At 41.1% G+C, this 23583-nt stretch overlaps 1 protein-coding gene across 15 annotated transcripts in view; it reads left to right on the plus strand.

Moving 5' to 3' along the window:
* Positions 1-23583, plus strand: part of ZMIZ1 (zinc finger MIZ-type containing 1) — a 518414-nt gene that overhangs the window by 411565 nt on the left and 83266 nt on the right. The gene's annotated exons all lie outside the window — the stretch shown is intronic.

Genomic DNA, 23583 nt, shown 5'->3' on the forward strand with positions numbered 1-23583 from the left:
GTTTTACATGAATTAAGTACCCTGGGGAAAATCTAAGTGGCTCACTCTAGAAGTTTCAGCTACAAATTTCATCGATGATTAAGACCTTTCCAGTCTGTCCTTAACTCACCCTGCTCTTTCTATTTAGAGCATGGGTCAAAGATCATGATGTATTCCATATGTGCTGTAATATCTAGACATACCAGCATGGATCAAAGATACTGGATAATCAGCCTCTAGAGACTTTTGCTGTTTAAGCTGCTCCTCATGTTCTTGTAGTGTAGAGTTCTGTGAAAGAGGTATTTCCAACTCTTTTTGTCATTGTTGTTAGCTTTATTAATTCCCCAGTGTTGGTAATTTCCCTCTTAAAAGCTTGAAAATAATTCCATTTCTTCAGAAAATATCATTGAACAAATTCTGTCTTGACAATAATGTAAATAAGAAAAAGAGCTGGAGAAGAGAATACCAAAACAATGATCCGTTCCAGTAGCTCTTCAGTATTATGAAACCAAACTTGGTAATAACTCTAGTCTGGCTGTGACTCAACAGTTTTGGATCTTAAGAATTTACTACAATTTTAAATTCATGTTAGATTTGGCTGCAGTGACTTAATTTAACAATGTGAGAATGATGGCTTACCTCACACCCAATCCTCAAGACTTCTTAATTTTTGCAAGGCCTCATTCCTTTTTGCCTCTGTATCTCCCACTCTAGACTGCATTCTGCCTTGCCAAATTTTATAATTTGGGATATGTATCTTTTTCCTAGAGCACTTGTAATCTAGATCCGGTGATTTCTCCAAAGCCTGGGACAGAGTCAGTAAACCTCAGGGATAAGAAGTATGGGGGAAAAAAAGGCTAAAGCCAGCTCTACACTTAACATTTTGCTGGAATAGTAATTCTAACTGGGGCTGTGGTTATTTAGGGCATTCTACACCAACAAAAGTCCTTGTATTGGTGAAGTTATGCAAACAGAAAACTCAGGGAAGTAGTATAAGCAGTACCATAAAAAGTTTTCTGCCAGCATAAACTTCATTTATGCAAGGCAAACTGGCTGCTATAAGAAGGGATACATGTTGTTACCATATTGGTCTACAGGCAAAAGGAGTCAGAACTCATGGTAGAGGTGATATCTTTTATTAGACTGTAACTGGAGGGCAGTCAGGGTCGCCGTGCTCTCCCCTGCCGCCTCCTTTACCAGGTCACATTGCCGACTGGCACCCTCCAATTCTCTCCTGCCACGACTTTGATCTTATATAGATATATTATAGGGAGGCTGCCTTTTGTCTTCTGTTCTACGGTTATCCAGTTATCTCCAGTTCCTCTACGGGAGTGAGTGTTCCATGCACATCTAGCCTTATGGGCTATGCGTGGCTCCTGCCACCCCTGTACCATGCCCCAAGCCTCGCAGATGTAATGGACGTTGTTCTGTCTCTCTCTCTGTCTCCACGCCCTCTCTGGAGCTTGGGCTCTCCGCAGCCCTATCTCTCTCTGGGCCCTTTCTGGCACTCAGGCTCTCCAAAGCCCTGTCTCTTTCCATGCACTCTTTCTGGGGCCTTCTCAGTAATGCTGCCCTCTCTCCCTCTCAGAGCTTTCTCAAGCACTACCCCCTTTTCTGGGGCTCATCGCAATGCTGTCCCCTTTCCTGGGGCTCACGACGCCTGCACTGGGGCTTCTCAGCAACGCCCCCTTCTCTGGGGCTTCTCAACTGCCCCTCTCTGGGGCTGGGGTCTATGCATCCCGAATGCTGCGCCCTCACTGGTGCTGGGGTCCCCACACTAGTGTGAGTCCCCTATGAGGCCTCCTCCAACCCCTAATAGCCTCACTCAAACCAATGGTATAACAAATAGCAACACAAACACAAGCCCCTGGGCTATAATACAAACAGAAGCTGCCTGGCTATAATCGCACTCAAGCCTACTGGGGTTTCTTCATCTTGCAGCAGAGTAAAACATTGCTCCTGCATCAGGCTTCTCCTCTGTAACATGACTGAGAGCTCCCTCCTCCTTGGCTGCTGGTCAGGAACTGCCTTTGGCCTCCTGCCTGTGCTTTATATAGGAGCCAGGCCTTGCCCCTTCTCTTCAGCTGGCCAGGCAGGTGTGGGTCATTATTTCCCACAAGCTGCCTCAGCAACCAGCACCTGAGGGGTTATCCCGGCTCTCCAAGTAGCAGGCACCTTAGTGCCCTGCTACATAGACCAATTAGATATTTGCAAAAAAAAAAAAAATATTTTGCAAATATCTAGTTGGTATAATAAATGATATCACCTCTGCCATGAGTTCTTATTCCTTCTGGCTGCTATAACAAACGTTTCCAGGCTAGCTGCATGGCTAATAGTAGTCAGAGAATCAAGAAATATTTCAGTTCTCAGACTGGCTAAACTTCTCAGTGCTTATCTGAACTTGTTAACATTTTATGAGGTCTCACTCATCACTGTTTTTTCTGAAATCCTCTCTTAGTGTTTTGCACAGGGTAGTCATATAACCTGGACTTTTCCCTGCACTTATTTAGGGAGTATAAGCACCACGAATATATTCTAAAAGCTTATGAAATTAGTTAAGGTTGCTTCTTCACATTTGCACAAAAGACATTAAAAATAATTCCCAGAAAGTCTCCTATGGAGACTCTTCAATATCAAAATAGAAAAAGTCATCCTGTTCATGGCATTATATTTCCGTCTATCTTGGAACCTGCCCTTAGTGTAAAAAATAATGGTGTTGTACCAGTAAACCTGAATAGTCTGCAGTTTTGTAAGGATATTGTGTCCGCCTGGTCTCAAGTATACTCTCATGTGCTGCCGTGGCACATGTGCCTGGTGCTGGGTGCTGCATGAGCTCCTGTGACCTCTGGAGGGGCCCTCAGTCACCCCGGGGAAAGCACAAAAACTCTCCTGCCGTGATTTTCATTGAACCTTCAGTGGTGGGTTCCCCTGTTGAGGACTATTCCAGGTTGGTCATACCTCTTGATGGGTATTTGTGGGGCTCCGCCTCTCCTACACCCCTTCCATACGCCAGCCTCCAGGACAAGCCACTTGGTCTTTGTGTGGCTTGCCTTCTGGTCTCATCAATCCTTGCTCTTCACGCCACCTGGACTACAATTGGCTCTTCCTCTTCACTGTACTCTAGGGGCAACTGGGTTACCTTGACCTCCTGGTGTTTCTTCAATGGCCAGCTGGCTGCTTGCCATAATTCTGAGGCTGCTCCTGTCCTTGGAGCACTGCCCGTGCTCCAGCCTCCTCCTTGGGGCCCTTCTGTGCTGTCTCCGGCCAAAAGAAAAAAAAGAAAAAAAACAAGAAAGGAAAAAAAAATGGAATTCAGGCACTACAAAAAAGGCTGAAGGGATAGGTTAGCAGTCCTTCCTCCCTCACTGCCCCAGTGCATGAGGCTTGGGTTGTCCCTCAATGCCATTCTGGGTCTTCTCCCCTGTCGAGGATCTCTCTTGCTCCCCTGGAGCCTGATCCTCTGTTGCACGCCGGTGCTGCCTGTGCTCAGCATGGAGAGCACTTTCTCTGTCAACTGTCTCCACTGCTCTCCCTGCCGGTTTTTATTCCGGCCGGGTAGCATTCTGCAATGACATAATCTGCTTGTGCCAGCTCCAACCAGAAATAAGCGTGGCTCATGACACAAACCCTGTGGGCGTTTCCTCGTGGCGTGGCTCGTCCTGCACTCCGCAGCCTGAAATTGGTCAATTTGCTGTGGTTTCAAAGCTTTTCTTGTAGGGACGGGTCACCCCCATCCCCAGTCCCACCGTGGGTGACTGTCCCCCTGGGACAGACATAAAGAAATAAATTTGTAGATTTTGAATGATTTAACTATACCAGAGTTTCTCGCACTCATATCTCTCCTCATCATTATGAAGAAGCTTGAGGCATAAACATTTTTTCTACTTTGGAGGTTTCTTTTCAGATGGACTCCAAATTTAGAGTTTTAGATAATTTCTGGCTTTCAGTTCAGAAGGTTTGATCCCACCCTGAGTTTCACTTTGAGTTATAGGTTCAAAGAACTAAAAGAGAAGAAAAAACAATTAATGGAACTCAGTTGAAATGTGCCTGCTTCCGCTGATAGTTTTAACTACAGAGTTGTTCATGTTCTTCCCCTGAATTGGTAGTCCCTATAAATTTGACTGGATGTTTTTCAAAACCCTTCTTTCACTTTGGCCAACCTGCCCTAGGTTTTCTTTGATAACTATACTGGCCACATTTACATAAAATGTGACTGCGCAATTGTGCCTAAATGACTATGTGGTAACCAGCATTACTGCTCAGTAGCATCCCGGCATGGTTACCTAGGGACACTAACTGTGCAGTGGCTCATTACCACTGCACAGACTGTCACGTCACAGTTTGTGTCTGGGCAGATGCAGCCACTGAGAACTAAGTGAACTGAGTCTGGTGTCAGTACAAAAAGTTCTTACTGCTGTACCCTGAGTGAAAGATGCCCCTAGACTCTCTGTCTTCTTCATTCATATGCACACACCTACCTCTTTGGATTGGTACTCACCATGGCAAAACATATATACATCTTTAAAATTTCTGATCTAAACCAAATTTAAGAATCATTAGAAATTGCAGTTATGCTTTCCATAGCACATATTGATGAGGCCCTCATTTTTGGCTAAACAGTCCATAGCTGTGTTTAAAAATGTATTTGGAACTTCTGTTTAAAGACAAATATTTCTGCTTGTCTGTTATTTCTTTTTGTTGCTTTGTTTGTCTAGAAATGTAATCATTTACTTTTATACTTATCTTTTAATGACTGGTAAATATCCAATGTTTGTATCTAATGGGAATATCTTGAATACAACCTCTCTCCATATTCTGAAGCTCCAATTAAGTGTGATAATTACTTCTAGCATTTTATAATCTCTTGCCTGGAATATCATATTTAGCCTTTTTTAATACCTCGTTAATCCAGCAGTAATGTACTATTGATGTTACAGTTAAGTGAATCTAAGCCATAAAATGTTAATCTAGTGATTGACCAGCCTGTTGCATGGGGTTGGACTAGAATTGTGCCTACTGGGGAGCCTATTTTTATATTATCTTACACTTATCCAAAGAAAGCCTGTGCTAAACCCAAACATGCTGTGCTCAACTTCTTGTGGATGCAATAACGATATACATTTGCAGACGGGTGCCAATTCTATCCCAGCAAGTTGAGTTATTTTCCTTTAGTTATTCTTTTTCTCTTCTGAAAATTAATTCTGTGGATTCTTTTCATACATCAGTTACTCGAAGTGACATCTCAAAGCAGAAAATAACTATTGAATCAGCAACTTGTTTGATGTTTTGTTTCATTTTTAAAAATCTGCACCTTACATTTGGTTTGGAATTTGTGTGCTTTATTTTATTTCCTCAGTGAATGTCCAGAAATTCTGTTTTCACTGAAACAAGCGAAAAACCAGAGAAAAATTCAGACAAAATGAGGCCCTAGAGCTGTAAAGAGCAAACAGCAAGTGGTGAATCTCAGTGCAGGAATATGATCTAAATTGAGTCTGTTTTGGTCCTGACAGTGCCAAAGAAGCCAATTCTGCAGATTCTGATCCCCATATAAAATCCCATTAAATCAGTGTCTGTATGCAAGTGATTCGCCTTGTCCTGAAGAAAGATCAGATGTGTCAGTAAGACGGTAAAAAATAGTAAATAAATTTTATTTTATCATTTATTTCAGTAATTTTTTATTGCCATAGGAAAAGAGTTACAAGAGAGCTTTTCTGCTGGATTTAAAAGTATATAAAATATAAACAAAATAATTTGTAAATTACGAAATAAATGAAAAATATGCAGTATAAACAAACCAACATGCAAGAGAATGAATGTAGTGAAACAAACCTTTCTTTGGTGCAACAAATCTATTACCTAATCTACGTGCACTACCTAAATAATTGTGCTCTTTACAATCTGACTTCAAAATGATCACAAATAAATGCACAATAAGACACCAGCAAGATGCCCAACATAAGGATTAGCTGGATACATCAAATATAACTACCAATATAAAAAAACTGTAGACTGCATAGTACTTTATTCTGACTTCATTAATTCCAGTCTAGATTAGGAATAAAATGTTAAATTAGAGGCGGTATATGAAGCAGATGAGATGAAAATAAGAATATACAGTCAGAATATACAAATTTCAAATGTATTTTTTACTACACATGATAATACTTAATTGGAATATTGATGTATCTTTGTTTGAAATTTCATTTTACCCTCAAAACAAAACCAAACCTCTGCAGAATTAAAATGTTGAATGGAAACAAAATTTCTACTGCAGTTTAAGAAACCCTTTCATTGTCAAAACTAGATTCTTGCTCTCTCTTTTTCTCTCTCCCCCACCCCCTCCGCATCTTATTTTTAATTTTTGTTTGGTGGAGCGGGCCAATATCGCACTAGGTTTGCTTAGACAGATGGGTGAATGTACCTGAGTGACTTCTCTGCATCACAGCTGTACCCATTAGTGTGCATTTGCTATCTGAATCTCTCTAGTGCCATATGCTCTTTTTCTTTAAATAAACAGGTATATAATAGCTAGGACAGATGTGAAAAAGCAGAACGACATAAGCAGAGGAATGATTCTGAAAAAGAATCAAATGATTAATCTTGCCACTGTCAGGAGACTTGCAGAAGACAAGTTTGCAAGGGAACTGATTTAGTGTGTGCTGTACAATTTCTTTCATTGTTCCTGTTAATGGAAGGGTAGTTTTCACTGAATGGTAATCTCAGTTCCTATCTGTCTTCTTACGATTCATTAGTATTTATAATTCCATACTTTTTAAGCCCAGTGGCTTGTATATTGCTTACTAATACGCTTTAAGAATGCTGCATATTTGTTTAGTAGACAGCCCTAGTCAGTATACTTATCAGAGGAATTCATAGAGCAAGTTTGGGTTCTATTTAATTTTATTTTATTATTGGTGTAAAATCACTGAGGTAAATACATATTCCTATTTTTTTTTAAATGCCTTACAATACAATAGAAAAACATCAATTATAAACATACAGGGTATTAGCATGCAGTTGTGGCAGTGAAACCTCAGCCAGATATACAATCATGTAAACAACAAATTAGAACAATAAATCACAAAAGTTTCAAGATTTACTGTGGAATTATGTAAAATGTGTTCAAAATACATCAGGAGCATGTCAAAATGTTAGAAGAGCAGCTCTGCAGAAAAGGACCCAGGGGTTGCAGTGGACAATAAGCTGAATATGAACAAACAGCGTGCCTTTGTAGCTAAGAAAGCTAATGGCAGACTGGGCCACATTAGTAGGAGCGTTGACAGCAGATCAAGGGAAGTGATTATTCCCCTCTAATGAACGCTGCAGTACTATGTCCAGTTTTGGGGTTCGCATTTCAGAAAGGATATGGACAAATTGGAAACAGTCCAGTGGAGGGCAACAAAACTGTTCAGGAGGATGGGGCACATGATTTCTGAGGAGAGGCTGAGGGAACTGGGGTTATTTAGTCTGCAGAAAAGAAGACTAAGAGGGGATTTAACAGCAACCTTTAACTACTTGAAGGATGGTTCAAAAGGGGTGGACCAAGATTGTTCTTAATGGTGCCAGATGACTGAATAAGGAGCAAATTGCAGTAAAGGAAATTTAGCTTAGATATTAGGAAAAACTTTCTCGCTAGGAGGGTAGTAAAGCACTAGAACAGGCTACCCAGAAAGGTTGTGTAATCTTCATCCTTGGTGGTTTTTAAGAACTGGGTAGATGAAGCCTAGGCTGGGATGATATAGCTGGGGATATTCCTCTTTGGGCAGGGGTTTGGACTAGATCAGTGTTTCTCAACCCATGAGGCATGACCCAGAAATGGGTCGCAAGTATATGTGAAAGGGTTGCAAACAAAATTTAAAATGGATTCTCCTTTAAAGGAGAAAAACATGGGAAAGCATGGGTTTTCCCTTGCAGGTTGGCAGAGTTCCAGCCTGCAAGGGACTGCTTGGGACCCCCCATGCCCCCCCCCCCCCCCTTCCCCACACACTGGGAGGCTGGGGCCTGGCGTGGGGACCAGCCGGTCAGGAGTGAGGGGCACTGGGTTGGGACTCGCAATCAATGTTTACAAATGGGTCCTGATACAAAAAAGGTTGAGAACCACTGGACTAGATGATCTGCTGAGGTCTCTTCCAACCCTAATTTTCTGTAATTCTAAGATGTGGGACAAATCATGTCAAATATGCAGCAGATGGCAATATTTTCTCCTCTCCAGGAAGTAGTTCCTTCAACTTCAAGAGTTCTTCCATGCTACCAGTAGTTCTGACTTTTAGAACTTTAAACTGTACTTACTTTTCATTCTTATCTACCTGTTTTACTGTTGCTAACCTTGAAGTAACTTACAGTTTGGAAAATGAACGAATTTCATTCTCTAATCATCAATTAAATTCACATTTTATACTTCTAGTAGTGATGTTAATAAGAAGCAGGACATGAGTTTCCAAATCCTAGAGCACATTTGCAGAAACAGAATCAGGGCCAAACATATAGCTCTCTAGAGATTCTGGGCAACAACACAGCTTTATATGACACATTAATTTTCCTGGTACCAGAAGAGCACAAGGATGCCTTAATGTGCCCCACAGCTATGAATTAGGTCTTGTGCCTTTTAAGGATTCAATTAGAAATTGATCTACTGGGTGAAATCCTGATTCTGTTGAAGTCACTGGGAATTTTACCATCAGCTTCAACTGGGCCTATATTCTTACCACAAGAATTATTCTTCTCTTACATGTTCATCTCCCAGAAATTCAAATATATAGAACCTAAAAATAAACCATTCCTGTATGCTTTACTTCTGATGTGATGGCTAAGAGCTTTTGCTGTCCTTATTCTTTCTAGTTTCAAAGAAGTCCTTGACTTGCTTCTATAATTGTTATTTGTGATAGGTATGCAAGGCTTGCAAACTCCTCTTGTCACTTGGACATAATATCACCACGCATCATGTTTCCTTCCTCTCTTTCTATTAATACTTTATGAGCTTCATCAGAAATGTAAAGCAGAGAGCTGTTTTCTTGCTAGCAGTTTGTATGATGATTAAACATCAGAAAGAAGAAAACAAATAACAGTCTCAAGGTACACATGGTCTAGAATGAATAGCTTGATTTAAAATCTACCGGTCCAGCACATTGTATGGGCGACAGTCTTAGATGATACAGTCTTTCTTTTTGACTTGCAATTTGCTAATCTTGTTTTTTCTACCAAATGTTTTTTTGATTTGTTAAGCTAAGGTTGTTATCCCTCTGTTGCTAATAGTTATACAAGAGGTTTACATACTCTCCTTATATTGTGGAGATAAAAATAAAAGTAGAATGTTAAGTAATAGTAAATTGATGGGAGTTTTCTGAACTCTTTTTGTATCCCATGTTTCAGCACATGGGGAAAGAGGTATGATTCTTCTCTTTCGTATGTTAATATCTTGGATGCTACAAACAAACCTATGAAGACAGCGGGCACATACAGTGCTCTGGTAATCAAGGCCCTGAGCAAATTGGCTAATGCTTTGAGTCCCTTTATGTTACTATTATTTTATTCTTTTTAATGTCATTGGGGATGTGATAATTTATTCACATGAATACTTAATCAGCTTTTGAATTCTGCAGTGCTTTTGGTCTCATTGCTACCTAGTGACAGCGATTTCTACAGACTAGCTATATAGAATTAGCAGAAAGGGCAAATTAGTAGTGTCAATAAAATGCATTTATTCATGTCTGATTATTGTTGATGACATAGCAAAATATTCGGGAGCCTTCCCAATGAATCAGGCCTTCTCAATGCACTTTCATTTTTCCATAGAATGTATTACATTTTATATCTTTATATCCACTCTGTTCTCTAAACTGAGCAGTCCCATTTTTTTACTCTGCCCTGAGACATGTCTTTTCATTTCTCTTATCTTTATTCTCCATCTTTGAACGTCTTTAAATTATGCGATGCATATTTTTAAATGGGATAACCACAACTGAATATAATGTTATGATGTCAATATTTGCCAGCTTTTGTTTTTTTTATGCAGCCCACATTATATTTCCTCTGATTCACTGAGATTTTCATGTGGCTGTTCTCAGTGACATCATTTTCTTCCACCTAGTTAGTGGGTGTTTATGTAGTTACATTTATCAGCTCTGAATATAACCTGTCATCTGGGTGCTCATTTACCTAACTTTGTTCTGAAGTTCTACACACTCTTCTCTGCCTTAACCTAAACAATGTGTCATCTGCAGATTTTGCCATTCTGGTTTTCCAAAACATTTCCCAAACCATAGGGGAAAAAGCACCACTTCTGTGGTATGTATTAAGCACTATCAGTTCTAGAATGCAGATTTGGGGTACTTCAATTGTACTACAGACATTTACCTTTGATTCAGGAAATCGTGCCTGCGTGCAGTGGCTCAGGCCAGAAGCCAGGGGGCACTAGACCATGGCTCTCTGGCTGTGTGTTTACTTCCTCTTCCTGCTGCCCCTGAGGTCTCTGGGATTTGCAGTCTAGAATTACAGCAGCAGGACTCTGTAGGGTTGCTTGTTATCACATCCTGTTCCTGCTTCCAGGTGCCTCTGGGATTTGTAGTTCACAGTTCCAGCCAGCAGTAAGTTTGAGCAGGGGAAGAGGTGTTTAACCCCCTCTCTCTCTCCCCAGACCCCAACCAGGGTTTGCCTGGCGGGGGGGGGGGAATAGTCCCCCCCCCCCATAGACTAGGCTGCATCCCCAGCTGGGCTTGTCCTCTCCTCCCCCCCCCCCCCACTTGTCAGCCAGTTCTCACTGATCTAGCTAGGGAGCAGAGAGGCGGGGCCAGCCACGCTCTCTGGAGCAGACAGCATAGTGCAGCCCAAGGCTGCAAAGCATGCTGGGATGCTTGGGGACTGTGATTGATCTGAACCAGGAAGGGGTCTGGGACAGAAGTTTCATAAACCAGTTTGACTTAAATCAGTTAGGTCAGGTACTACAGGCAGCCAGGTTGATTTTAAAACAGTTTCAGCCATTTTGAAACTGGTTTATGTGCACTGAACTTCTGTTCTGTTACAGGTTTAAACCAGTTTCTGATCACTTAAACCAGTTTATGTGTAACTTCTGTCCCTAGACAGCGTTCTAGAGGTTTATCCCTGTTGCATTATATTCATAGAGGCCCTTTACTTCTAATTCATGTCAGTCAGTTTTTCTGGTACTGAAGTAAGATCTACTGTTCTGTGATCCCCAGGATCACAGACAGCATCTCTTGTTTGGTTTCTGAAGGAGAAATTGAAATCACATACCCTGCTAAACTGTATGTAATACAAATGTAGCAGGAGGAAAAAGAGAACTCGTTTTGATACTGTGGTACTCTAAAAAGCATAAAAAACTGCTAGTGCTAATGTAGATGATTTATGTTCTGTGTAATTCTAACACACGTGCCTGTCATTAAGTTGAACAGCAATGCAGAACCTTCCTTTTGTTCTCAGAGTTCTTGTGCAATGCTGTAATTGTCCGTGTTAACAAGTATTAATTGATGTGATGCTCCTTAAGCAAGTTTTAAAATGTTTTATTCCTGAAACTCCAGTTGTGTGGCAGGAGAAAGAGAGCCTTGAAGGCAAAGTAAAAGCTGGCATTTTGATGACATTCTAGTGCAAGTCAGCTGTCTGCTGGTGTACTCTGTTTTTATAAATACACTGCACTGACTCATGGTCTAGTGGATCAACAAGGTCAGCTTGAGAAAGCAGATAAAGGATAAAGCAGTGTCTGCCTGCTGTTTATACCACATTGGATAGATGGACTCTGTTCATTTTGCATGTGTGAGGTTTTTTTTCTTTTAATTCAGCATGCTCTACTGTAGTCATTTACACAAAGAATGCTTTTAAACTAGTAATGAGTGCTTTCCTGCTTGGCAGTTACTTAAACTGAACTTTGTGTCTACAGCTCTTTACGACTCACTCATATAAGACCTAAAATAGGCAAGACTGGTAGGGGAGAGAAAAACTCTGTCTGGCTCATGCTGTTTCTAGGAAAAGGGAATATTAGCAAAAACAAAAAACCAAAAAACCCAAAAAACCATGCAAAGACCTACAAATTATGCACTGACTTTTCTATCCATGAACGGTTTTTCTTGTGTGCTTAACTAGGTTGTATTTCTGGACAAGAAGACAAAGCTATTTTGACTAAATAGGGTTTTTCTCCCCAGGTGCTCTTAGCAAATTGGTGGTTTCAGTCATGACCAACAGACTGAAACCGGTCCAAAGAGTAACTATCTAGTAGGTCTGATCTTTATCATTAAGTTGCTCTCAGCTTTCCTGAACTTGGACCATCTTCCTATGTAGTCAGGATCTATCTTGTAGCTTTCTCCCATTTTGCAGAACCCCTTTCATTGGTTTGCAGCTCTGATGCTGAGAACCAGCGGCTTAGATCACCTTCTTTTGAATTGGATGCCTCATTAAAGCAGGTTGTCTGACAACAATCAGATGGCCAGTACTTTACAATTATGATAGTAGTGATTCTTCTTGTACTACACTTCAATCAGAGTATATGTCAGCTATCACCACATATTACAGAAAGGGAAGCTATAGCATGGTGAAGTCAAGTGGCTGGCACATTTTTGCACAAATGTTAGAGGCATCTGGGAGTAGAGGCTAGGTCTCCAGGCCATTGTTCCCTAGGTATTGCTGCTGCTTGGCAGAATAGTAAATAATGCAGGAATAATATTTCTCACAAAACTGTATTTCCTCTTAAGGTCCCATCCAGAATTAATTGAAGTCAATTAATTTGCCAGTGGTGCTTACCTCTGAAAAGACAACCCCAAGTAACTCAGCCAGACACCAGAAATCAGAAGCCGCTTGTAGAGGTTCATTTTAACGTCTCGGGCAAATTGAGACGTGGTATAAGTTTGCACAGATTCTATTGACTTGACTGGAATCGCCCCTTTCTGCTTATTCTAAGTGTAGTTTCATTTTTTGTGACGTAGCTGCCCCAACTTTAATATGGGAATAAAAAGATTTTATTACCTCACAGAGACGAGTTTTTGGTTTTTTTGTTTTGTTTCATTTAAAGAGATATATGAAGTATTTTTTAAGAAGGTGTTTGCTAACCTTTGCTGGTTCCTCTATTATGGTTCCTCTAGATATCATCTTCTGTAGGTATAGGGTAACTATTATAGTGAGTGCTTATTTATTGATTTTTGTCATAGTTTTATACGCTTTGTAAATGATTGCTCAAGGTCCTTTGTTTGCAAAGTACAGGTTTCTGAGATGTAAAGATTAAAAGGAACCTTTTGAAAATTAAAATTTAAAGGATTTCTTAGAAGTGAAAAACTTTGAAACAATTTTTGCAAGTTAAAAATGAGACTTCTTTAAAAAAAGAAGAAAAGAAGTCTTTAACAATACATTAAAATCTGATTTTAAGATTTTTTTTAAGACATGGATCTATCTAGTTCCTTATATCCTACTCTTCTTTGTATCATCTGAGCTCCTGACGGAAAAAAACACGAAGCAACTATATAGGTATGGAAAGGCTTCAAGTTAATTCATGTGGTTGACATCTGACAGCTGTTTGATTCCTGGTTTCAAATAAGCTATTGATCTCACTCCAGTTGCCAGTGAACAGATGTCTACACCTCCTAAATTACCATAACAATTGGCATTCTTCCTTGTAGCCTTAGTGAAGGGAACTGATTAAATGGGTCTGGTGACTAAAGTACCCCCTCAAAAAATGCAGTAACCACCTGGGTGAGTGCTGAGGTTCTCTGCTTGTGAAGTATGGGGAAATTGCACATGTGTGTTCTGCACTGTAACTTTTCAGGATTGTCACTCCAGAACTTTTCAGGAGCCACTAAATTCACATCAAGGAAAAGTTTGGGGACTCTGGCACTAAATGTCGTAGTCTATAAGAAAAAAGGGGCTTTTGTTCTGCCTAAATTCAAATGATTGTGTATTACACCAGTGGGGAGAAGGGAATGAGCCTAGAAGAAATGTCTTTAATGGTTTTTAATGTAATAACTTGTTAAAAATGTTCATCCTACAAGTGGACATTTCATTGCCCTAGGAGACCATATCCTGTTATGCATGCTTGTGTGTGTATGCTTCCTATGTGCTGTGTCATGCCAGTTTTTCAGCATAGGCAGGAAAAGTCTGACCTGCCCAAAATAAATAACAGTACTAGAAGCTATATCAGTGTTTTATGCCATATGCTTTAGGCTGTATTTTAATACCCTAGTGACTTTAGCAGTTACCAAGATAAATTTCATCCAGCTGGCTTTCTTTGGTTTAAAGATTATGACAAAGAATCTTTTGAATCCATTTAAACTAACTGCAAACTGGTCAAATCTGAGTTTGAGATTCATGTATCTGTATTTTATAGGTAGGTTTTCCATTTTAAGATGCTCTCTTTAGGCACTTATAACTTGGCAAAGTTTTAACCATTAAATTTGACATGCCCAGTGGTTGTCCCTGGTGCCAGCTCTAGAGCATTCTGGAGACTGGGATCTTGAGAGTGGCCACAGAAGAACCCACCTCATTAAAATATTTCCAGGTGTGAAGTGTCAGCTGGATGAGGATGGGCAGGGTATGTTTAGGGGCAACTTGGTTAGAGTGTGCTTGTGCCATGCATAGACATACTAGGGGAACCCAGGCAGAAAAGGGCAATTTATTTTTCAAAGTTAATTGACGCAGCACCACACTGCACTAATGCAGCTATGCTGCTTCCTGTTTGGGTTTGTGTGAGTAGAGTTAGTGTGGCAAGTCTCCCTATGGTGTTGTCTTGGACCATATAGATACACCTACATAGGACAACAACTACCTACTGCTGTCAGCTACTTCATTAGCTCCAAGTGGTAAAGGTTCCAAGCAAACTTATATGAGTATTGATCTGATGCCACCTAATCAAAATGTTATAGTTTGCTCTTTTAAAAGCCTAGGCAACAGTACACATAAAACTGAGTTAGAAGAATGTCATTAAGGTTGCAGAAATAAGTAAGTACTCAAAAGTAAGAAAATGCCAGAATTAAGGTAATGTTACTTCTTCCCCCCTTGAACATTTGCCTTGTGATACGTTTCTTAATATCAAGATCTTAAATATTTTTTTTCTGCAGAACCCCTGCCTCATTCAGTGACGGCATGGATCCAATCTGGGAATGTACAGTGAACAGTTGGATTTTGTTGTCAATTTAACCCTTGCTTCTTTTGAGGCAGAAATTGAAAGGTGTGTAGGGAAGGGGGCAAGGGACAGTTAAGACCAGGGGCAGGCAATTATTTTGGGCAGAGAGCCGCTTACTGAGGTTTGGCAAGCCATCGAGGGCCGCATGATAGGCAGCCCAGGGCAGATGAATATTAATTTTCTAAATTTTTTAATTTAGAAAATTAATTTTCTAAATTTTTTAAGGGCCCTGCGGGCCAGATAGAATGGCCTGGCAACCAGCCCCTGGGCCACATTTTGCCCACCCCTGATTAAGACATTGTATATTGCTCTGGAGGAATTCATTCAATCACTCTGCTAGTTCTTGTGTGATAATGACATCACTCAAATCTTACTTAGAATCATAGAAAATTAGGGTTGGAAGGGACCTCAGGAGCTTATCTAGTCCAACCCCCTACTCAAAGCAGGACTATCCCCAACTAGATCATTCCAGCCAGGGCTTTGCCAAGCTGAGCCTTAAAAACCTCCAAGGATGAAGATTCCACCACTTCTCCAAGTAACCTGTTCCAGTGGTTCACCACCCTCCTAGTGAGAGAGTTTTTCCTAATAAGCAGCCTAAACCTCCCTCGCTGCAACTTGAGTCCATTGCTCCTTCTTCCGTCATCTGTTACCACTGAGAACTAGCTCCGTTCTCTTTGAAACCAGCTTTCAGGTAGTTAAAGGCTGCTGTCAAATCCCCACTCAGTCTCCTCTTCTGCAAACTAAATAAGCCCAGTTCCCTCAGCCTCTTCTCATAAGTCACCCCAAAATTGTCCACATCCCTTCTGTTGTGGGGGGCCCAAAACTGGACACCATACTCCAGATGTGGCCTCACCAGTGCAGAATAAAGCAGAATAATTGCTTCCCTCAATCTTCTGGCAACACTCCTACTAATGCAGCCCACTTTGCTGTTAGCCTTCTTTGCTGTTAGCCTTTAGTTCTCATGAGTAGTCACTAACTGTGTGTTACCTGTCCCCTGTGTGACCACCTGTTCACTCTGTGGTCCACTTTGAAGAAGTTCTGAGCTCTCACAGCTGAAAATGAAATCAATAGGACTGCATGTGGAACACAGAAAGTGCTGGTGCTAAATGTTGTAGAAGTTGGGTCCTAAACTGAGCGCACAAAATTAGTGAGTACTTGTAACTCAATTTCTCTATGCCTTGGTAAAATGAGGAAAATAACACTCATCACTTCATATTTATGAAAATAAATATATTAATGGTTGCTAAGCATGTGCATACTGTGGTGATATGCTCCATAGAAAAGCCTAAGAAGAAGTTAATTCTGTCTTCAGAGTAGAGTATAAATTCTGTAAATAAAGTACAGAGCCTTATATTAAACAATGAAGATAAACAGATAGATTTAATAGCTATTCATTAATTGAACATCGTCCATTCTGTTCCCTGAATGGGCTGGGAGTTATATGGAAAAATGTTATCTCATCTATTTATTTTCCATTAGGAACTGCCATGGCCATGCTTACACCCAACAAAATCATTCCAAAGCTTGACACATATTGATCTCAAAGGATTCATACCCTACAATGTATGAATCTGTGGCTACGGAATGTCTTAATCTCATAAGTAAACCCTATAAAGCTTTGATTTAAATTGAGATAAGCAAGTACTGCTAGCTGGATATGTAAGGCAGGTTGGAGAATTGTCGCTATACTTCTGTGAATATTCTATAGAAACCTCTCTGCTAAGATTCACTCAAATATTTAAACCGATTTGCTTTGGTGACATGCTAGCCTCTGTTTTATTTGCTGCCTGCAAATATTCTATCAAGCAGGTTTCCACAACTGGAATGTTCATTGAAGCAGCAGAATTTTAGCAAATGGTGTAGAATTTTCACAGAAAACAAATTTTAATTTATTAAACACATTCCAGCACCAGAACACTGATTGTAAGAGTTATTCTCCTCTGGATGGGAAATAAAACTTGCTGTGTTATCTGTGCCACAGCCCAACCCATTTGGATTTCAAATATAAGTTGTCATAACTCAGTTATGACAATTTCACTAGTAGAGGACTTGTTCTGTTCCTTCATGCTTTGCATCAGAAAACTTTCATATTGGGTTGTCATAAATGCCAGCTGATCCATTGTGAAAGTTCTTGGATTCCTGAAATAGAGCATTTCCAGCTCATTACTATTGAACTGCTCAAACACAAGTACATCTGACCAAGTAATTTCACTATAGCTGCACAGGATAACAGTATGAATTTGCAAACTGTGGAAATTAAATTGAGAAAGATTATATATAAGTTTTACAAACTACAATTTTTTTATCTTAATATTTTATTTTTTTTCCAGGTATATTAATTTCATTACCAATTTGTTCATAATAAAAAAGCTAACAAGGAAAAAAAAACACACCTGTTTGGCCAGCATTGGAGATGAGTGATCTCATTCAGATGAAATAAAAAATAATCTCAAACAATTCTCCTGCAGGTCAGAAACATTTAATTAATTGTACCTACTCGAGTCCCTAATCTAGTCCTCTACCTACCTCTGAGTGCCCTCATTTTAACTGGTTGAAATGTTAACAGTACTGAAAAAAAAGTCCTGTGCTGTACTGATTCAGTATTCAGACACCCAAAAATGGAGGTAATTTTGATCTAGATTTTAGTCAAATCCGTTTTTAAACAAGTTCTCAGCTTTCTCAGTATTTCAACCCTGACTGATATAAGACAGTATTATATATTAGCTTTGAAAATATGTATAATACTTATGCAGCAAAGCTGTGGCAAAATTTACAAATGTATGCATACCTGCACAAAATAACCTACAAAAACTTGTAAGTTTCAGTCATGATCAGTTTAACTGAAAATGCAGCAAGTATGCACTATTGTAGCTGTACATCCTGAAGAGAAACAGAAGATTCTCATTTCTGATGAGAAAAATAGATTATAGATAACTTTACATATCTGTAACACATCAGGATCCCAGGGGCGGCCATGACATGCCCTGGTGGCTCTGCAAGCATTCCCCACTCTGCCCCTAGGACACCTACCTGCCTTTCCCACCCCACCTTGATGGAATAAATAACAATAACAACAGGGAGGCTGCCCTCAGGCCTTTGCATGGCCCTGGTTGAACTGAATCCCCACTAGGGTTCCCAGGCCCCTTGTTGGGTCTCTATAGTCAACTGTACCCTACAGAGCACCAACAGCCTTAAGGGCTAATTTTGTGGCTCCAAATCCTCCCCTGTACCATGCCCCAAGCCTTGCAGGTGTTACACTATCGTTGTTCTTCTGTCAGGACTTCGGTCTTGTTGACCTCTGCCCCTTTACTGTCAGCTAGACCTCCTAGCACAGGCCCACCGTCAGACCTGGCTTTGAGGCACTAGCTTTGGTTCATCCCTTTTGGTCACGGGTCCCTGGCCACTGTCTGCCGGGCCCCTGACCCCTGTGTGACTGCGCTCCTCTTGAGCACCAGGCCTCTGGCCCCTGGTCCCTGGCCCCTGTCTAGCTCTACAGCTTTTCACTCTGCCCTTCTCTGGGCTCAACAGTAGCTTGAGCCTGCTGTGGCAGGGCCCAAGGTGATTGCATGCCCTTCAGACACTAATGGGACCTCCGTGTACCATCCCTATAATCCCAAACAAAGCTGCCAGTGTAAACGCAACATAAACATAAGCCCCCAGGCTATAATGTAACATAAAGGGGAAGCAGCCCTCCACCCCTTTCAGAGAGAACACCTTTTCTCACTAATATAGTATACCCAGGTGGGCTACTTGTGAGCTCCCCAAGCTTCACTGTTCTTGCAGGCAGCAAAGCAATTGGCCTTAGCAACCGCAGGTGGCTCTCCAGGGCAGGAGCTCCTACCCTTGCAGCTGCCAGGGAGAGTCTCCCTTGCCAGCCCAAGCCTCAAGCTTCTATGCTCCCAGAGACCTGCCTACTTCTGGCCAGCAGGCTGCATGCAGGTATCTACTAATTGCCTCATTGGCCTTGTTGTCCCCGCAACTGGCCGCTGCTGTGCCTTACCTAGCCTGCAGAGCTCCCTGGCTGGGCTGCATTGGCAATGCATAGGGGATGCACATGACCCCCCTGAGATTGTCTGTGCACCCCCCGGAAGCGCCAGCCACAAAACGGGAAGTGCCGGCAGAAGTGCATTTCCAGTTTGGCCGCTGGTGGTTCTGGGCTCAGCAATTGGCTTCCCCTCCCCCCATCAGTGATCTGGTGCCCCCCCAGACTCGGGAGGCACCAGTTTCCCATGCTGGGCTGCTTTTATCTTCAAGGAACAGGGAGCCCCAGGCTCTCTGTTAAAATATCTCATAGACATGTTGTGTAGTGATTAAAATATTGGACTGCAGATCTGACAATGCTGTTGTGATCTTCAGTAGATCACCCAGGCCCCCTCTACACATGCAGGTAAAGCCATGATGAGATCTATTGCATGATTCACACCATCATGCATTAGATCCTATTGCATGTTATTGCCAGCGCAGGAAGAGCCTGATCTATGCCAGCATAGGGGGAGCCCCACACACCCCAGTTGAGGGGCTCCCAGCCACAAGAGTGCCCCAAATACCCCTGGGACTAGAGGATCCCTGTTCCAGCGATCTCCCTGTCCTGGGGCTGAAGGAAACCCCCAGGACCAGAGAATTGCCACAGGGGTGATTTCCCCCCCCCACCCTGGGATGTGGAGAAACCCCCAGTGCTGGAGGACTGTGGCTGCCATGCTCCCTGGGGCTTGGAGATTTTCACTGGGCATGGTCACCCCTGTGGCTGGTAGCTCTATCTGCTCCAGGGATACCAGCAGCAGGGGCAACCCTGATACATGTGCAAATTAAAGCTCAATAGCAACCAGCTATAAAGTCAGTACACATTTTTTAGGTCTAACTTTATAGATGGTTGGAGCTTTTTATTGTGTGATAGTTACTTTGCACGTGTAGCTGGTCTCCAGATAACTGTACAATTAACTCGTTAATTGTGCAATACCTGTAACATGTAAAGGGGGCCTCATGGTGCTCACAAGCATTACTTTCAGATTGCCATAACCAAGTTTAGGGCAATATAAATGGCTGGGTATGCAAGCGTTCACAGGGGTTAGGTCACCCTAAAAATGGTGTGCCCAATCTAAAGTTAGTTTTCATTAGATGTTAGACAAGAACTAACTTTAGATTAGCATGGTTTAACCCATACTAAAATGGGCTAATCTGACCTAAAAAACACTTGCACATGTTCCCAACATAGCCCCAGGGCTGGGTAGGCAAAGCTATTCACATCCCTGTGGCTGTGCGGTTTTTAACCCCCCCCAATCCTGACCAGGCTATTCCCCAGCCCCCCCCCCCCCACCCCAGGGCAGCCTCCTCCACAGACTTCACAGACTTGCCAGATCTCCCTCACCATCCCCGCACCTGCTGCAACTTACTTGCCTCCACCTGCCCACACCTCTTCCTACCAAGCGGTGAACACTTTCACACAGAAGTCCTGACTCAGTTTTAGGCAGTTTAGACTAAGCCACCTGACCTAGAGGTTTTCAACCTTTTTTAAGGAGTGTACCCCTTCCGGTGGCGGCAGCCAGATGCGGAGTGGGGGAGGTGGGAGGGCACAAGGTGGCATGGGGTGGTGGATAGCAGTGGTGGCCGATATATTTGAGCTCCCCCCTCTACCCCCCCCACATCGTAGATGGAAATAGATGGCCATCTGTGCAGCCTACAGAGGGGAGCCGCTGCCCCCACCCCCACCCCTTCTCGGCTCTGCTCCTGGGACGTGGCTTCGTGGGGTGATGGGTGGCAGCACTCCATTCCTGCCTGCCCACGTGTACCCCCTAGCACTTTTCCTAGTACCCCCGGGGGTACACGTGCCCTGGTTGACAACCCCTAGCCTAACCCAACCCAGGTCCTGTGAATGCATTTTTGCACATTTAGTCTCTGTTTCTGGGCCATATTTAGGTTTCCTTCAAACGTGAGCTCTGCCTGAGAGATGGGAGCAGGATGCAAAAAGGGCTTTATACCAACTTTGTTCTTCTCTTGTACAAGCGCTCTTGGGAGCCAATTCTATCCTAGCACAAGTTTAAACAATATCAGGGACTGCCTTAACCTCTGCTGAGGTTAGCGTTCTATTCAGGCATGCCATGAAAAATGTGGTGAGAGATAGGGCCCTTATCTGAAACAAGGCTAAAAGTACCTCCTTCAAAGGATCCTGGGCAGCTTAATTCAATGTTTATTCATTACCTAATACACACTTCCTACTGCATTCAGGATTTTCCTCTTTCTTATGTACTTAAAATACCACTGTGGTCATGTATGTGTATGTGTATGTGAGTGTGTGTGTGTGTATGTATATATATATATATATATATATATATATATATATTAGTATGGTACATTCCCAGGTGTTCCAGACATGGGCTCCACATTCACGTATAAATAGAGAAGGGCCAATCAGCAAGATCCCAGTGTTGCAACAGACAGTTTTGTCACAGAAGTCACTTCTCTGCAGACGGTTACATGACCTTTGAACAAAACCAAACCTCATGTGCCTGTCACATGAATAAAATTAAGTTGAAGGACAAGAAAAGCTGCAAAACCTAATGTTCTTTTTTCCACATCTCCATTCCCCCTGCTTTTGTTTCATGTACTGTTTGTCAGGAAACCCATAAATTGTAGCTCTCACTCTTGAAAACTGATTGACATTAGTGGTACCTTATTGGCCTCTTGTGGTGACTATTTCTCTCTAGTATTTTCATGAAAGAGCTGTAAAGAAATGTTTGCTTGTGAGTTCAAAGTATTTAATTACTTCGTTACTTTGTTTGGAAAGTAGGTTTTACGATATTAAATGTTTGCTTAGATCACGTATATTATTTTTGTTAACAAAAAATGTTTAATTCACCTAACTTCTTTTCAATAAGAAACAACCCTGGAAGTGATAGCATTTTAAAAGGGCTCTCCTTATTGTTAAATTGTCTGTAACATATCCCAAATCAACAGTTTTTAGGAAAAGTGAATGTCTAAGCAGAGTTTTATATATTATAGTATTAACTCCTATTGTGGGGTATGAAAAATCCATGTTGTCCTTACCAAGAACAAAGCTTTCCTTGGCAGTAGAATCCAAGCGTTATCGTGTGTGTGTGTGTGTGTGTGTGTGTGTGTGTGTGTGTGTATATATATATATATATATATATATATATATATATATATATATATATATATATATAATATGGCCATTAGTTCCAAAGGTCTGAATACAGCTTAAATCAAGCATCATCCTCCTGCACTTCTACCTTGCCATAGTATGCTTGTTTTTAGTGTATGGAAATGATGTTTCCCTATCATTTTTTTGTATCTATTAATCTATTTCCATCTACTTTATCCATTCATCTATTTCCTTTCTTTGTAAAGTTATAGCCAGTTTTTGAATTTGCCATCTTGTAAGCTTAATAATATAATTCTCTAAAATTCTCCTGTAGCTAACTGCATTCCTCATCACTGATTGTTCTGATTGCTCAAATTTCAACAGTCAACTGACTCCTGGTTCTGTCTTGAAAAATTCTGCCAGATCTCAGTACTGATGCCTTTGAGGTATCCTTTCAGACCTTTCCCTGATTAAAATGTTTGATTTGCATCTTTTGCCATTTATGAGTTGCTTTGAGTTTTAAAAAATGGCTATTATTCAATATATTTTTAGGATCTTAGTTTAATATCAATGTGCACAGTGCCTCGTAAGCTACAGAGCATGCCATTCTGAAGTCATTGGGTTCCCATGGTAAAGTGTATGGGTTTATATAGGTTAATATAGGATTTTATAGATTTTCTGTAATATTTTAGACTGCTTTGTGCTTTGTCATAATTTATGTAAAATCATCCTACTTTTGAACCTTACTCCTTCTCTGTCACCCTAATATCTATACAGTAGCATATAACAGTTATAAATACAATGCTTTACTGAGGGCTCTGTCCTGTGATCAGAGACCTGATGAAAAATGTCTCATTGTGCTAAGTACTGTACAAACACATACGAAGAATAATTTCTCCTCCAAAGACCTGAGCAGATTTCTAATTTAATCATTTCGCCCAGCTTGTAATGTCTTCTTTTCTATCACTCAGTTATGATTATCTGGTAAATCTGCATGTCACTTGTAGGTGAAAAGTATAGCTACTATACCTCCATAGGTAGACTAGAATTACTTAGTTATCTGTTTTTGCCTTGATGAAATATAAATTAATAGGAATCTCCAATTATATGAAAGAAGTCAGTACCTTGTCAAATTGGAATACAGTGAAATTGGAAAAAAAAAAAGAGTGCTCAGCAAAATAACTTTAGAAATAGTTACTGCAGGATCCTTTTCGAAAGAAATTTTGTATTACATTTTACTTACCTAAGCATAATTTTGTGACCAGTTGCATTTCTAGTTTTCCATGCATAGGAAAGAATAATCAATCCAGTGTTATCCTTCTGCACTTAAATTTTGCACTGCAGGAGTCAGGAAAGGTTCCCCAAGCCCCTGGAAAGAGCAACTGACTAATTACAT

This window comes from Alligator mississippiensis, chromosome 6, assembly GCF_030867095.1.
Source record: "Alligator mississippiensis isolate rAllMis1 chromosome 6, rAllMis1, whole genome shotgun sequence".
Taxonomy (NCBI): domain Eukaryota; kingdom Metazoa; phylum Chordata; order Crocodylia; family Alligatoridae; genus Alligator; species Alligator mississippiensis.